Consider the following 18,940-nt stretch of genomic DNA (forward strand, 5'->3'; position numbering starts at 1 on the left):
AAAAATTTAAACTTAATTCTTTTAAATTCATACACTAACAAAGTGTCTATGCATAGGGGCTATTTGATAAAAGTTACTCTGTGGGAAAGTGCAGCCAAACAACTAGACCACCACAAAATTTGGAAAAATTCCAATAAATCGATTCTCACTATCGCTTCTATAACTCTTAAATATGATAATGGTATTCTCATATATGATAAAATTATTAATTGTTTTTGTAAATACTTTCAATAACATAATCTATTTTGTATAACCTAAAAAAATATATAATATTTGATACAAAAACAACTGTATCTCAGCAACAAAATTGTATCTCAACTTAGATCTTCCAGAACTTGCGAATATTAAAAATAGGTACCATTGGTAAGAAAACATTATATTTAAATTAGACAAATGTTTACCACTGAATATTTTAATTAGAACTGTCTTTTGTTATATAGTCCAATTCAAAAACAACCTCAACCGTTGGAAGTAGATCCTCCTCAATTACTATCACAATCTACTGAAGCCACATCGTCGCAGGAAATGAGTACGATATCCGATATTCTCAACTCACTAAATGATGTTCCATTACATGTAATAAATGTATACTTTCTCTCTATTACAATTTTCCACATCTCTAACGATATTCTATTCAGGTGACGCAATTCAAATGTGAAGCAACCATATCTACTATACTTCACGATGATGGATGGTTCTATATTGGATGTGTCTGTTGCCCAAAATCAATTACTAAGATTGATGACATTTACGAATGCCCCACACACGGAGCTACTGATACAGAAAAAAAAATAATATAACTATACACACTAAACACGAAATATTTTAAAAGTTATACACACTAAACATTTTCAAATGCTTAGGTACCGTTTGAGAATGGAAATTATAGACGAAACTTGAAAAGCACGCGTGGTGGCATTCCGTGAAGCTGTAACACTACTACATAAAACTGAAAAAGAACTACATATAATCGAATCTCAGGTACAAATTTATAATTGTTTCTCCAAATTTCAACCTATTTTCATTTACAACAAATTTGTACTAACAATAATCACGTACAGGACAATGGTACCGAAATACTACTGGAGCTCTTTCAAGATTTGATTGGATATAAATCTATCTTTCATATAAAAATAGATGAGTTCAACATGCAACACAAAAATAGCTTTTTAACTATGACGAAAATATTTCCTTTGACCAGAGCTTCATCAAGCAAATAGAACGTCGGTGACTACAGTTAGAAAAAACAAACATATGCAGGGGCGGAACCAGGATTTTACTCAAGGGGGGGTGGGGGGGCTATTATGAAGTTGAAATGTAGAATTTTTTTTATGAAGGGTGTGGGCCTAGATGAAGGTAGGTATATATATCTAGAGTGGGCCTATATGACTAGATCAAGGATGTTTTATTGGGTTTGTACATGCCCACAGATTAATATGGATAGAAATCTGTATTTTCATAGTATAGAACTATAAATATAGTAATTTTGTGTGTGTGTGTGTGTGTGTGGGGGTGTTAGCCCTCCCTAGGTCCCCCTGAACATATGTACTATTTATATAGTGTGTTTACCTGCTTTGGTGTCTAAAGTGTGTCCTATCATGTGTATGGTTTGTTTTTTTCCCCTATTTCACGTATGTATGTACTTATGTAAATTTGGCAATATAATGTTTAATATTATGAACTGTTTATCAGTCTATTTAAATCATTAATGTCCCCCATAAGATCTAACTCCTTTAACATATACCAACCATGATCTGTTCTCCACTTCTTAGTTGAGCCATATTAATTTGTTCTCAACTTCTTACTTAAGCCACATTCTAATTCTACACCACAACCCACCAATAATCAAAACATATACCTCACATTTCTCACAAACTCTAGCTAGGAATGCTCAATTAGCACAAAATGTTATGTAGTGTTGGCTTCTGACATTGTGGCAGCAACATGGTCACTATCTTTCTTTGCAATTGTTATACATGGCTCATTATTTTCTGCAGTAGGCATTGAAGAAACTTTTTAAACAGTTGTGAAAGCGAGGCAAAACTAAAACTGCAATTGATTATTCTTTCATTATATAAACCTTTGTTTAATCTGGCTATTTATTGACAATTTGAATGTCGTTAGTACATACAACCAACTATTTTGAAGAGCGCAGCCAATAATTATAGTTGCACATGACAAACGTGCGTAGCACGAGCACTTATACTAGTTTGATTAATGACATATTGACATTAATGAAACAAGGAACTAAATTTTGTTGGTCACTGAATCAAATATCTATATGAATGAATATTTTGGTAATACTTTTGTTTGCTTTTACAATTTTTTTCCAAAGATTTTATAAAAGGTTTTCGTGAATTTTTTTGTTTTCGATGCTCTTTGAAACATTCATTGGCTTCTCGACTAGAAGACCAATAAGGGGGTATGGGCACGAATTCCCCAACGTTCGTTTTTTTTTTTTTTGTTTGGAGGGGGAGGGGGGAGGGATAGAGGTTTGAGGGTGGAGCTTGTTGAGAATGCCTTGTCCGGTTGAAAAACTATTTTAATTTGTTGGGACTCTAGTAAATCCTAAAAAGGGGGGTTGAGGAATTCTTGCATGCTACATCTCTCTTTTCCTTTTTTCTTCTCTGCCGAATTACATTTCAATATTGTCCCCATTTACGTCATCCAAATGCCCAAGTCCAAAGTCTACCCATACATGGGTATGGGGTTTTCACTCAAAAGGCCTCGACATTAAAACTTGGAGGATCAATGACTCATAGCTAGGATCCTTGATATATTATGTTTGGATCCTGGATATCAAGGCCTTTTGAGTGAAAACCTCATGCCCATGTATAGGCAGATTTTGGACTTGAACTTTGGGTGATGTAGGGGAGACATTATTGACATGTGGTTAGTGGCCCCCTTAACATGTGTAAAAAATCATGGACAATTTTATTTATAAGTCATTTAGTTGACAAAACCCAATTTAACATTATTACGAGTTATCACTTGTGAATTATGAGACCAATTTAGTTGACAAAGCCCAATTTAACATTGACAAAGCCCAATCACGTGTGAATTATGAGACCGGTAGGAGGAAGGTAGCTTTGTCCAAGTGATATTTCTTCAATAGCCAATGTTTAATTTTAGTTTTAGAAAATCCTGAAATTAAAAAGGCATATCACTTATTTGAAATATGTCCTAGAGTAAGAGTAGGGGTGTGCACAGTTCGGGTCGGGTCGGTTTTGACCAGAAATCGATCACTGAACCGATCTCCTCGATTTTTTACTCAATAGCCAACCGAACCCGAACCAATATGTACAATAACCCGATCCAAATTTTTGGTTCGGATCGGTCGGTTTTTCATATCCACATGAATTTCTAATAGAAAAAACATCCTAAAAAAACCCCACTTTAACATTATTTAGGGGATGGCTACATATGGTATGGTACTGGGGTCCAGTAAGGCGACCCTTTGGTTCCCCTTCTCTTTGCACTAGTATTGCATCTCCCTGATTCTACGGATTTATTCCAGTTGTTAATTATTGCTACAGGCTTGGTACCTAGATGATGGGACTCTGATCGGATATACATAACAGGTGGCGATAGTTTTGGGTATGATTAAAGAAGAAGGTCCTTTTTACGGGCTGGTTCTTAATGTGGCTAAAACTGAGATATTTTGGCCATCACTAGATCCACGTTGCTCTACTCCGGGTCTTTTTCCTTCAGATTTGTCTCGTCCTCAGCAGGGGGTCAGGTTTGTCACACCCCAAATTTCCAAAAAATTTAAAATAGGGAATTATCCAAGATATAATTATCTCAATAGTCACCCTATTCAATCATCTGAAAACCCAGGATGAAACGAAACCCTAATAACATATTATCAACCACGATATTAAAATCTGAGATCAAATTTAAAACCAAAAGGAACAATCCTTCAATCACATTATTAAACTATAAAGAAACTAACCAACTCTATTACATCTGTCTCAAAACAAAACCGTACACTTTAAAAAAAAAACTTAAACCAGAAAACTCCAAGAGCAAATCCAAATCACGTGTCCTCATCCACTACACTTTACCATCTATGTTTCCAAGAACACACCCACGTTGCAAAACAAAGCAAACATGGGTCAGCAAATTGAATTTGCTGGTATGAGTAAGACTAAAAATATAAAAACAATATGTTTAATATTTCAAATAAAGGAATATACTATTACAATCATTTCAACTTAGAAGACAAGTTAGTTTTGTTTTCTCAAAACGGCATGTAGTTTCTTCCTAAGTTAGATTTTACCCCCAATATACAATTCCAAGAATCTTATATAACAGTATTCATCATTCTCACTTTCCAAAATAACTCACAACATAAATATCACTTACATTCCACTTATTAAATGCACATATGATAACATAATTAAATATAAGTTTGATACACCTTACTTTTAAGCCAACACGTTGTCTTAGGGTAGGATATTTACGTCCATGCATAAAAGATTAATAGATACTACCCTCCTACAAAACAAAGTTAGACATTTTAATAAAATGATTTATCTCAGCCAGTCAAATTTCCATTCATAATCAAACCTCATTTAATACATTTAAGTCTAATTGATACAACCTAGTTCGTCCCGCATATTCGAGGAATACCACTTATCATAATACCTATATCAAGGGTAGTCATTCACATGACATCATTACGTCATAAAGTTTCTACATGCATAACCATAGATCTCAGACTATCACAAGTCATTAATATTTTAGTAATAACATATCAAGTTATAGTCATTTCATAATCACATAAAAGATCACAAACATTCACTAATATTATTCACAGTCACACTTCACATCCATAACATCACACAAATTCACATACTTTTAGTTCATTCAATTCCACAATATATCTGGTTTATTAATCACTTATTTACTGACCTTACCTTTAGTTCCTACTCCACGATTTGCATTTTACACATTTGCCAAATTACACACATACCCATGTGCCTCTCTCACACTGAGTACCATTACAAGACATATGTCCCAAGCGGGGATATTGCCTCTAGAAACATATTTACATCTTGCAAACTCGTAACTTATGAGTCACAACCATTTCTAGGCTTTCAATATCTCAGGTCATTCATGGCACATTTAATGAATACCTTGGGTCATTCCCGCCACATTCAAGGAATACCCATTGATAAATGGTAAAATAATAGTTTTACCTGCTATTAACTATTTATGTTATGAATAAGTAAAACTAAATTGTTAATCAAAGAACTATATATCAAAATTATCTACTCTCGGTTATTGGGAAATATGTGGAGTAGATAATTTGTTCCACTCATAGTTGTTTAAACGTAAGTTTCCACTAGTTTAATCGATCTTAGCAAAACGAATGAGAGTAATTAATTGAAATTATACTAATATGGCAATTGAACTTAGATAAGATGTTTAATTAACTTATACTGTGATAATTGAATATTAAAATGTGAATATGGAGAAGGGATTAGAGGGATTTGAATCCACTTGATGTACTCCTAATATGCTAATGTAGATGATTGCAATCCTAATCAAATAAGATTAAGTGTTCAATCCCTAATTACTCATGGCAATCTCTGCCAACTAATAATTAGCATGTGAGGAAGTCCAACCCATTCTCATGGCGAATCAAGTAACCTACTAGAGTGAAACTCTTAAAAGGCAATAATCATAACTAACACATGAAGTCTTCATCAAGCTTCATCAAACCCCTTTAATGGAGGTTTAGCTAGAAGTCTAAATCATAAACATATAAATAAGAAGAAGACATTATGAAGAACAAACTTGGATTTTATTAATCTAATTGAATGATGAAAAACAATAACTAACTTAAGTTTAAACTAATAACTAAGTTTAATTAAGTTCTAACTATCTATATCTAATTAATTATATTTATCTTAGTCTAAGTATATTGAGAGTTATGCTTTAGTCCTCTTTATATAAGAAAGGTCTAGGTTTACAATTTCGTGCATGGGCTTTTGATTCATGTTTTGGGCTCTTAAATCAAGCCCAAAACCTAATTATAAATGTCCAAAAAGGGTTTCTCTGCTAGAAATTACTACAATAGCCTTTTCGTCTACTTCTATCTCTCTAATTGGGTCAAATCTAAGACCATTAGAAAGCACTTTTTGAGCTGGTCGTTTTGACATATAATAGGCCCAATTCCGAGGTCTGAGTCCAAAGATATGACCCGCGGAAGTTTTATTGACTTTTCTGCTCTATTTCTACCCCCGTTGACTTTGACTTTTCAGCTTTGACCGGGCTTTAAAAGGGCTTTTTCTCCTTGAATCTTGACCTTTCATCATAGAGCTTCTTAGCAACCAATCTTTGCTCCTTTATCTCGCAAAAGTGACATGTTTCTTCATATATTTGACTCTAATGCCTGAAATACATAAACGCACGTAGACAGTACTAATTCATATTTATTATACACATAATTGGTCTAAATGTAATGATATTAAGGGGTTAAAACTACAGTTTTGGGCTCTTATCAAACCACTCCCAAACAACATTTTGCTTGTCATCAAGCAAATATGAGAAATTAATATAAGTGACCAAAAATAGAGTTCTAACTAATCTCTTTTTGCTGAGTGCGATTGCATTAACCATATACAACATGGCCTTTAACCACTAGGAATTCCCTAGTGGACGAGTTATAGCCTCATAAGAGTTTTCCAGCGAAATGACACTGCCTCTTTTTGTGTGTGTAGATGTGGTATATGGATGATGTAGATAGATGATGGTCGTTGAACAAAAAGAAGCGTATCAAACCTAATTATCCCTCAATAAGTGAAGGATGAGTAGGGTATTGTTCCACTTTTAAGTGTATGTTTATATGAAGGACAGGATTGGAAATGGGGTTTGAGGGATTAAAACTATTATTATAAATATTGTAGATTCTAATGTTAAACTAAACTAAACTAAACTAACTAACTAAACTTATACTAAAACTAAGAATTGGAAATAGGGAGAGAATATGAGAGAGATAGATTCAAGAGATTCAAATCCACCAATGCTTTTGATTCAATGACCTTTTGCTTCATGTTGTTCTCCAAGTAGACTACAATCGGGCAATCAAGCGAGTGCCGATGCCCTCTTGGATAAAACATCGTTAACAATTAACTCTACTTAAGGTTGTTCCTATGTTCATATTACTAGTATCTTCTTTCCTTTTATGTGAGCTTGGGCAGCTATTCAATGAATCACCATCTAAGGCAAACACAAGGAATACTTCCCTTACTTTAAAACACTACACAATTAGAAGAAAAGTAGAGAATAATAGTATAATATTCAATTACAATAAATAAAACTCTATTCTAGCATTATATTCAATTCTGATAAATAAAAGCATGTTTCTAGCAAATATTCAATTGCAATAAATAAAACCCTAAACTAGCATGATATTCAATTGTAATAAATAAAACCTTAATCTATACTTCCATCCCCTGGTGTGGGCAATGGAACTAATAACTAAAAACATAAAGAACTAACCTGATTGAATAACACCATAAACCAGAAGAATCATTAAACCTTAAGCACCGGCTTCATCTCCTCCCTTGAAGGAGAAGATTAGCCTTCCATATAGAAGGAAGAACACGGAGAATGAGAAGAAGAAGAGTCGAAGAACATAAGACTAGAAAGACTAATTTATTAAGACTCAGCTAGTTAAAACCGATCTTTTATTATTAATCTCTCTCTACCTCAAGTTTTGGAGACAAGAATATAAGTGAATTGGCAAATTACATGAGGCACTTAGGTCCTCTATTTATATGGGTTACAATGAGCTCTAGAAGCATTCCAAACCGTCATTTGTTTCCTAATACAAATAGACTTTTTTCAGAGTCCAACTTCGTCTCCAAAACTGAGAAGGAATTGGCTGGATGTAATTCATTCATGCGTCGGACTCATTATCCATCGTCCCGGGACACTCAATCGTCTGGGCCGCTTCGATACATCGTCCCCAGTGCACACGTAAGCCCGATTTTCTCTCTTACTTCTATCCTTCTATCCTCTTTTGCGGGCTTTGGTCCAAACAACGAATCCTTTGGCCTTGGGCTTCCAAATAGACTTTAAAATAGGTCCAAGTCGCATCTTTAACAGCTCCAATTCCTTGGCCTTCTCCATGATTGTCCACGGGCCTCCCATGTGATCCTTAATGCTCCAATTGCTTCGTTTTTACCCATTTTCTCTAATATTCTACAAAACTCTCTTTTTCACCTGTAGAATCTTAAAACATAACTTATAAACACTATTAGTCCACTAAGATGGCTAAACAAGAGGCATAATCGAGGGTTAAATAGCACTTTTTGAGCACTTATCACAACTCCCAACTAGCCTTTTGCTAGTCTCTTAGCAAATAAGATAAAAAAAATAGATAAGTGATCAAAATCACATCCTAATAACAAAAATAAAATCCTAACTCATTTTTAGCGAGGGCATCGCGATTGCATTTACCATATGCAACAAGGCTTTAAACCTTTATGTTCCTCAAAAGGGCGAGTTATATAGTCTCGTGAGGGTTTTCGGTGATATACCCACAAAATCAATCAATAGCATGTTCAAGAATGATAGTATTTTTCAGAGAGAGAAATTCCTTACCCACTTAGTGCTTACTCCAATAGACAATCTCCATTGCTAATTACATTCTTTTTAGCAAAGACTCATAGATTATGATGAGAGATAGTAAAATTGACAAAAATTCTCAATCAAGGCTTATGTGTGTACTTAGTCAATCTCCTATACTCTCCTATCCAAGAAACGAGAATCCCTAATTTACTATGGGTAGATAATCTCGACTTTCAATTCTCACCGGTCATACTTTCATAAAAGAATCTCTCGGAAGATGGTCTACTATTTTACCTCATGTATGTGGGGAAAAGAATAATGCATCTGAACATCCCACATACTACCTTGAAAAAATGACTTGAATAAAAGTAGTCTCATGGAAAGAATGTCAATCACATATGAAGTGTCGGGTCCTTCACTTAGCATCCTCTCACCTATTCTAGACTTAGCACCATCTTGTAGTGATAAGTCATGGGTTGTAACTTGGCTTGGGTATTGGTTTATGAAGGAAAGGTAAAAAGGATTCTAAGGTTGTTTCTAAAAACACTAAGGGTTTTGCTTTTTTTTTTTTTGAAGATTTATTCAAATTCTGTATTGCAGAGAAAATTCTTCCTTTGTCTTAGCTTTTCCATCCATTCTGTTCAACATTTTTTTTTTTTTTTTTTTTTTTACTCAGTGGTATATCCTTGATTAGTAATCTTGGATATGCTTGTTTTCCACTAGCTTCTTTCACTTAGAAACGGAATGATGGTCTTTATTGTATCTCTGGTATTTCCTTGTAATCTTCCTTTTGTGCTCTTTCTTTCCTCTTTGTGTCCCTCGTATTCTCGAAACATATGGGTATGGTGATAAAGATTTTGGCTATACTCCTTGTGCGGAGTTGGGTAAAGGGTAGGGGTTTTATGAAAGAAAATGGCTTATTGTAAAGCGAAAGGGTTTAACATGATGGTCCTACTAGGTGGGATAAAGGCTGAATGGGTTTACTACTTGACTTATCGATGATGATACTGTTTTGAATAGACTACAAGACCTAATGGCTATCTCCCCAGTTGATGTCACCATTGATTAACCAAATCAACGAATAATGAGACTATATTACAACGATATAAAGAACTGAAAGATGTTGAGTCACTAAGACTTCGGATTTTTTGTAAGAACTGTCCAAAGAATGGGTATAAAGCTCAAGTCTCTCGGGCTAAGTCTAAAAAATCTACTTCCAGGTTTACTAGGGGTTTAAATCTCTCTTTCTAGCAAAAGTACACAAAAACCCGATCAAGTATTATGGTGGTGCCTTGATAAAGAATTCTATCAATAAGAACTATGTCCGAGAGCATAATAAATAGTCTAAGCGGTAATGAAATCAATAATATCAACTATCTATCAAACTCAACACTAAGCGATTATAGAATATATATCCCGGACTCATCATTAAAATTCATTTTTCATCACTTCGATATAGAAACAAAAATATTTTTGTTTTGAAAACTAATTTTGAAATTCATTTCTCAAGTACACCCTCCCCTACTTATGCATGCATTGACCTCAATGTATAAAGAAGTAAATGAAATGGATGAGAAAAAGGTAGGATATTACCATTGATGCGAATATCGAAATTAGTTCAAGAAACAAATTTTTAGGTCTTTTTTTAAATCGGATCCCCAAGGCGTAATGTGAGTCTTTTAAAGTCAGATTCTCAAGACTTTATATCATGCATTATCAATTTGGAGGAAGAGATCAGATTTTCTCACCCAAATCGGCCGAATGTTTGGAGGATCGAGGAGGTCTCACCTTGTGGGTCATCAAAAATACTCATTGATATCTTTGGAAAGATTGTTGGTGAAGTTGCTTCTCTACCTTGAATTATTTTTAGGTCGGCGATTGTGTGATAGGCCTTGTGGTTCCCTCCGTGTAGAAGATTGATGAAAATCTTTCTTTCTAATAGGATAATAGTATCGATGATGTGTCCTTTACCACCACAAGAATGATAATGGATGTCCGGCTAATCTACAGCTCAAGGTGGGCGGTGACCGGTTTATATACTTCTCTTGTTCGGACAATGATGGTGTAGAAGAAGCTTCAACATTGCAATTCTCCTTATCAATATGGTTCACTTTCTCGCTTTAGAAGACTCATTTCAGTTTCTAGATTACGTTGTTTTTCCAAAATTTCTTTAAGATGATTTTCTAGTAACCGATTTTTTTGAAAGGCGGTAAAGTCGTTGTTCATCCCGAAATGTAGAGTTCATCTTCTCAAGATATGATACTCTCTATGTCAATTTTCCATTACGCTCACTTAAATTCTGAATTTTCTCTGCTAGCAGAGATTCCAAGAACATGGCTAGCAACGCCCTCTGTGGTGGGGTTCTCGGGTTCATCACGGTTTTACGTAGATTGAGCACTTTCAATTGTATCTTCGAATGGGACGAATTCTTGTATCATACTATCAAGGAAGTACACCTCTCCACCTTCGGCTTCATCACAATCCTTATACAACAGGTGAAAGATATTTATGTCCATGGACATCTTACCAAAGTTGATCTTCATTTCACCGTTGTAACAATTTATCAAAGCTTTTGCGGTAGCGAGGAAAGGTCAGCCTAGAATAATTGAAATTTAATCAAAGGCTTCCTGGGTGTCTATCACAATGAAATCCACTAGATAGTAGAAATTGGCTACTTGAACAAGAACATCCTCAACTATGCCTCTGGGAATCTTGGTAGAACGGTCAGCTAACTTTAATTTGACTTTTTGTAGGCTTTAGGTTCTCCGGCCCAACGCTTTGGTACACATGATATGGCAAGAGATTAACACCACCACCAAGGTCTAAAATAGCATTACCCGTGAATTTTCTCTCCTATCCTGCATGATATTGTAGGACTTCACGGATCTTTGAGCTTGGAGCTTCTTTGCGATGGATAATAGATGTTGTTTGTCCAAATAGAAACGCCGCTTTGGAACATGAGTACTTCTCTTTATGTTGCATGCATCCTTCAAGAATTTTGGCATATGATGGCAACTGCTTGATCACTTTGAAAAGGGGATATTGATGTTATCTTTCTCAAATGCCTCCTTCATCTCTAAAAATTGCTTGTCCTTTTTGCTTTGAGCAAAAAAAATAGGGAAAGGAGCCTTTGGTACAAACACATCAGCATGTGTTTGCTCTTCTTTCTCTTTGCCATTCTTGCATATCTTGTATTGGTCATCTTGACAAATGGGAGTGGAAAGGATTTCCCCCACTTCCTTTTGAAATTCATTTGAAATCTTGACCGATTGCTCTGTAGCAATGTCATCATGAGAAGGTAAGTCAACCTTGTTGTCTATTCCTGATCTGAGAGTAGTAACTTAGCTGACATGATCATGGAGGTGATCAGTACTAGAAGTTGTCCCAATATGGCATACATCTTCACTCTTCGATATTGGTTCCAATAAGCTAGGTTGAGTGGCTTGTGTCTTTACGACAAAGCGAAGAGTGAGTTAGTCGACCTTAGCCTCTAGAGACTCCATTCTAGAACATTGACTTGCCCGAGATTGTTGGAGATTGGAAATGAGACAATAAGCTCTAGAACACTTTCAAACTTCTGATTTTTTTCGTGATAGCAAAGTAATTGCATTCTCCAGTTGGCGGGTCGCGGCATAATTTCTCCTTGGATCGGGCAATAACTCTCCACTTGTATTGGAATTTTGTTGAGAGTATAATTGTTGTTGAGGGACCAACTGTGAAACTTGACTTGTCTGTGGAATATAACTTTGATCTTGAGAACCTAGGGGTCCAAAGATTCATCTCCAATAATTACCTTGAAAGTTATTACCACCTTGGTTGGGCCTCTCGAAATGAGTTTATATTGTACTCTCCAACCGATGCATGTTGATAGTAACTAGGACATTCTAGAGTTGCATGAGAAGTGTCCGAACGGACTTCGCGATATTGGCTAGCTTGCATGACCGGGAGATTTAGCTTGAGACTTGTTGAACTTGGAGGGATTCATAGAGAACTGATTAAATTTCTTACTCGAGTTTCAATCTTTGGTGGCGACCGGCCAATGTAGACTTCGAGTTCTTGATCCGATTGTTCATGTGCTTTGTAGCCAAATTGCTTTGGCTCCCCCTCCATGCTAGTGACATCCTCATTGCTAGTAGTCCACTGTTGTGTTTCTTCAGCTAAATTCTCGAGAAAGTTGTAATCTTCCTCTCCATCCATCGATGTAAACTTGCCTTTGTGCATTATTTGTATCATCTGCTTGTTCATCATCGAGAGTCCTCGATAGAAAAAATGAGCAAGTGTGCTCTTATCGTATCCATGATGTGGACATGAGACTAGCAGATTATTGAATTTCTCCCAGCTTTGATGATATTCTTTAGTCACCTTCCCTTTGAAATTGTTGATGGCTTCTTTGCGATGACATGACATCTTACGGGGTGGGTAGAACTTGTTCATAAACTTTGTTCTCAACTTCTCCCATTGTCTATTGAATTGATCGGCTGTGCAGTTAACCATTCAGATGCTTTACCTTCGAGTGAGAGTGGGAACCAGAATGATTTTAATACTCTCATCCCTGATATTTTGGTTCTTAAAAGTTAGAGGATCGATAGAAATTTGTTCATGTGAACATAAAATTTTGAACATTATGCGAACCGTTGAACTTTGGAAGCATAGAGATTATTGATGCTCTAAGCTCAAACTGGTTAGCTTCGTTTACGGAAAAAATAATCTTCTTTGGGTGGGTCTCCAATGATTGGCGAATAGAAATCGCTCAACTTCTTCCTCTGCTGCGCTTGCATGGGTGGGATAGCCCGGGATTATTGGTGTCCAAAACACCTCCATCATTCGCGTCGCAGACCATTATATCAATCATGTCTAGTATTCTTGCTATCAAAAGATGATGAAAACTATCCTATTATGCTTGAATGCAATTAAACTAATACTGCAACTATTCTAAATTATACTAATATGCAAAACTACTTTCCTTCAACTTGGTTGGGCTTTGCAGCTAGTATCTCCCGTTGTCTAAAAGTCGTCTCTTCTAGGGTTATGGTGAATCACTTGGATTGCTTAAGTACCGTCCCACGACGATAGTCCGTTTGTCAAGATTCAGACAAGAAACACTAGAGTTTGATATTTCGCTGTGTTGGCTTACAACTTCAATTGTTGAAAAGATCCTAAATGCAATTATACTAGAAAGCAATAAACTAAACTATGATGCAACTATACTAAGAAAGCAATCAAAAGAATGAAGATTCGACTAACCTGGATGGTAGATCTTGTCTTCGAGATGTCCTTCAAGCTTCTCTCTTTCTCAAAAGGTTGGATGATGCGACTAAAATTGCCTCAAGATCCAAAGTTCTAATCTTGAAAGAAAACGTTAAACATAAACAACTTAAAACGGCAGCGGCGCCATTGACACTGCCTCTTTTTGTGTGTGTAGATGTGGTATATGGATGATGTAGATAGATGATGGTCGTTGAACAAAAAGAAGCGTATCAAAACCTAATTATCCCTCAATAAGTAAAGGATGAGTAGGGTATCGTTCCACTTTTAAGTGTATGTTTATATGAAGGACAAGGATTGGAAAGGGGTTTGAGGGATTAAAACTATTATTATAGATATTGTAGATTCTAATGTTAAACTAAACTAACTAACTAAACTTATACTAAAACTAAGAATTGGAAATAGGGAGAGAATATGAGAGATAGATTCAAGAGATTCAAATCCACCAATGCTTTTGATTCAATGACCTTTTGCTTCATGTTGTTCTCCAAGTAGACTACTGTCCGGGCGATCAAGCGATTGCCGATGCCCTCTGGATGAAACATCGTTAACAATTAACTCTACTTAAGGTTGTTCCTATGTTCATATTACTAGTATCTTCTTTCCTTTTATGTGAGCTTGGGCAGCTATTCAATGAATCACCATCTAAGGCAAACACAAGGAATACTTCCCTTACTCTAAAACACTACACAATTAGAAGAAAAGTAGAGAATAATAATATAATATTCAATTACAATAAATAAAACTCTATTCTAGCATTATATTCAATTGCAATAAATAAAAGCATGCTACTAGCAAATATTCAATTGCAATAAATAAAACCCTAAACTAGCATGATATTCAATTGTAATAAATAAAACCTTAATCTATACTTCCATCCCATGGTGTGGGCAATGGAACTAATAACTAAAACCATAAAGAACTAACCCGATTGAAGAACACCATAAACCCGAAGAATCATTAAACTTTAAGCCGCTTCATCTCCTCCCTTGAAGGAGAAGATTAGCCTTCCATATAGAAGGAAGAACACGAAGAACGAGAAGAAGAAGAGTCGAAGAACATAAGACTAGAAAAGACTAATTTATTAAGACTCGACTAGTTAAAATAGATCTTTTATTATTAATCTCTCTCCCTCAGTTAAAAGAGACAAGAATATAAGTGAATTGGCAAATTACATGAGGCACTTAGGTCCTCTATTTATAGGGGTTACAATGAGCTCTAGAAGCATTCCAAACCGTCATTTGTTTCCTAATACAAATAGACTTTTTTCAGAGTCCAACTTCGTCTCCAAAACTGAGAAGGAATTGGCTACAGTGTCGATTCATGCGTCTGGACTCATTATCCATGCGTCCCAGACGCACTCAATGCGTCTGGACGCTCGATACATGCGTCCCAGACGCATAAGCCAATTTTCTCTCTTATGCTCTATCCTTCTATCCTCTTTTTCGGGCTTTGGTCCAAACAACGAATCCTTTGGCCTTGGGCTTCCAAATAGACTTTAAAATAGGTCCAAGTCGCATCTTTAACAGCTCCAATTCCTTGGCCTTCTCCATGATTGTCCACGGGCCTCCCATGTGATCCATAATGCTCCGAATTGCTTCGTTTTACCCCATTTTCTCTAATATTCTACAAAACTCTCTTTTTCACCTATAGAATCTTAAAACACAACTTATAAATACTATTAGTCCACTAAGATGGCTAAACAAGAGGCATAATTGAGGGTTAAATAGCACTTTTTGAGCACTTATCACGAAGGTACTCACAAACTTCATCTATCCTACAATGACTAAAAAATAAAACTATTGTTTCCTATTTTATTCTCAGATATCTATACATCTCACTAGCAATGAATACAGAATAATCAAGTCAAAATCTAAGCTAATACATGCATAATAATCGATCATCTACTGAATAAACATATATATAATGAACTATGCTATGAAATGCAATAACATGTCCGTTTCTGAAACTTTGGAATAGCGTCCTTAAGTAGGTTGATATTTGCTCTTTACTACTACTTAGAGTTTTGATCTCTAAGAATTGATGCAAAAACACTCAAGGTTTCTTACTCACGATCTTCGTTTCGTAGAGTTGGAATAAATATTCGAACTAAACTAAAGCTTAGAACAACTACAAATTGGAATTTACAATTAAGGGAAACTAAGGAGTAAGGTCATAATATAAATGCTAGATTTTTCCTTCCTACATAAACATTAAGAAAACATTAACGTTGAAAACATTCACTTAATACCGAAATAGAGATTTGAAAGAGAAGGTGGAGAGTTAATCCTCCTCATGTAAAATTATCATTAGTGTTGATTTGAAAAGGTTTTGATTCTTCCTAGACTCATAGACAAGTCCCTAACAGAAAAAATAGATTTGATCCCTAGCATGCATGGCTCACTAAAAGAGCTCATACATGCTAGCAAAGTGAAACCAAACAATGACTTATCTCTAAGCTCATTGCTTGATTCCTAACTAAACTCTACACCAACTACCATTTTTTGGATAGGATGTAGAGTTAGTTGTTCTTCCTAAACCTACCAAACCAACAACAATTGGTTTTACCCTCACATGAGTTGGATTAACTCCCCAAAAGGGAAGTTAGCTCATGATCCTTGGGACAAGGATTTATAAACTAAGAAAAATACAAAAAGAGAGAAAGAGAGAGAGAGGAGAAAGATGAACAATCAAACTCACTTCTATTTCTTTTCGAAGAAACAAACAAGTGTTCCTCCATTAAAACTATTACAAGCTTTTTAATAAAAACTAAAACTAATTTTACATTTCTTTCACTAAGGAACTAAAATAATGCCATGTGAGGAAAATAAGTCAAGGGAGTAAATGGAGTGTCCCCACCCTTGTCTAATTTCTTCTCCATTTGAGAGAAATCTCATTTCCTCCCACGAATTATCAAACCACATTAATGAATTTTTATCCACCACATTAAAACAAAGTGACACCTTGCCTTTTTTCACTATTAATACCTAATCTAATTTATTACATGCAAGGTGTCAACTTTGCACCAATAATTTGTTATCTTTGTCTTGACATGCTCCATGATTGATGACTCATCCAATCTTGTGGCCCCATAGTAGGGTCCATGTGCGATCGATGGCGGTCCGGTAATTTGGGCGGTGTTACAATTTCCGCCTATCGCGTAGAGTTCATCATACGATTGTCCGAGAAAGATCTCTCGTGTCGCATTCGAGTCCCCGTTCGAGAGGTAGGAGCTTTGGAAGTTTGATGCTTCAAATGGATTTGGGAGAATTAGATATATCGCCGTTCCTCGTGCTTTATTTCAGTTTAACCAATATTTCCATGTTTACCGCGAAATACACGCAAAAGTATGAAAACATATTTATTTCATAATTATTAAACACATAATTAACCAAATTTATATGTCTCAATGGGGTTTCATAATACACTTTTGGGTGCTTATCACATTACCCCCAAACAAAGACTTTTTGCTTGTCCTCAAGCAAAAGAAGAGACACTAAAATAGATAAGTGGCCAAAAATGTGTAGTCTAAACTAATTCTCGTTTTAGCAGTGCGGTTGCATTGACCATATGCAACAAGGCCTTAAACCACTAGGAATTCCCTAGTGGACGAGTTATAGCCTCGTGAGAGTTTTCGAAAAAGATACTCACAAACTTCATTTATATTATAACTACTCGGTGACGTAAACTCATTTCCTAAATTAATCTCGGATATCCATACATCTCCTTATTAGGGAACGAGGATTGATTTCTTTGAAACTCGAGTTAATATGTATTCAATAATTAAAACATCTACATATGATTATTCATGCAGTGAACTTTTCATTGAAATATACTAGCAGGGTTGTTTCTGGATCCCTTGGAGAGCGTACCTAAATGGGTTCTCACAGGTATGTGTCGAAACACAATTCCACTCAAAATTTTACCACTCAGGTTTTTGTTAACTCCGGTGTCGCGGTGGGCACACGTTTCCTTATCATGACAATCGAGGAGGAGCCGATGTCGATCAATCACGTCTACTACTTATTATCACACCACCCTACTCCTAATTGAGCTAGAGGTCTTTATTAGGTATTGTGGGGCTTAGGTGATAGTGTACAAGAAAATGGAAATGGACAATCAAAATTTACGAGTATGAGAGAATAGGGTCTTCATATATTTACACTAGAGAAATCCTTGTTTTCTTTCCTTCTTCTAACTGAGCTTTATAACCTTGTTCTTAAGCCTCTAATGGATTTATTATTATTATTTTTTTTTTTTTTTTATAGATGGCTTAAAATATATGATTCTATTTTTATTTCCCCGAAGAAATTAAAAACATGATTCTATTTTTCTTTTATTTGGGACAAGTCTTTCTCTTATTCTTTCCACATTTCATCCTATTTCTCATACTCATCCTTAGGTAGGTTCTTTTATTTGGTTTAATAAATGGGTAAGGAATTTTTGGTGAAAGTGAAAGGTTTGATGAACGGTTCAGTGGAGTGACTAGCGGTAAAATTTGTAACAGGTAAGAATTTTTAGCTATGTCGATCCAAAGAAGGCCTAAATTCGCTTTAGGGGTTGGTGGTGATCAAGTAAGTAGATGCGTAATTTCCTCTAATTGGAAAAACTACTCCTCTGTGTCATCACACACAAATCACTCATATCAAGGCTTTTGGTTATATTCTCACAGGATTTATAGTTTAAGTAACTAACCGTTGGTTCCAAAAACTTACTGCTATGTACAATCAATGATACTCAGTACATGAATATTCATGAAAAGATGTATAAACTATTGCATATGTATTATCTAAAGTTTCTTAAAAACAAATCCTAATTCGGATACTAATGTGAGATTTCTAGACAATTTTCATCATTGAAAAGGAAACAAGACTTTGTCACTAAGTACAATTATTAATATGAAAATAAAAACTATATATAGGCTACAAGATGCCTAATTTTTGCTCTGAGGTTTAAAGCACCCCAAACATAATGATGCTTAGTCCTCGAAGGATCAATAATTAAAGAGAGAAAGTACCTGAGAACCGTGAGCAAAATTAGGGCTAGATTACTGGAACAGAGAGGTTGGAGATCATAATATATTATTCAGAAA

The sequence above is a fragment of the Coptis chinensis genome, chromosome 7, assembly GCF_015680905.1.
Source record: "Coptis chinensis isolate HL-2020 chromosome 7, ASM1568090v1, whole genome shotgun sequence".
Classification (NCBI taxonomy): domain Eukaryota; kingdom Viridiplantae; phylum Streptophyta; class Magnoliopsida; order Ranunculales; family Ranunculaceae; genus Coptis; species Coptis chinensis.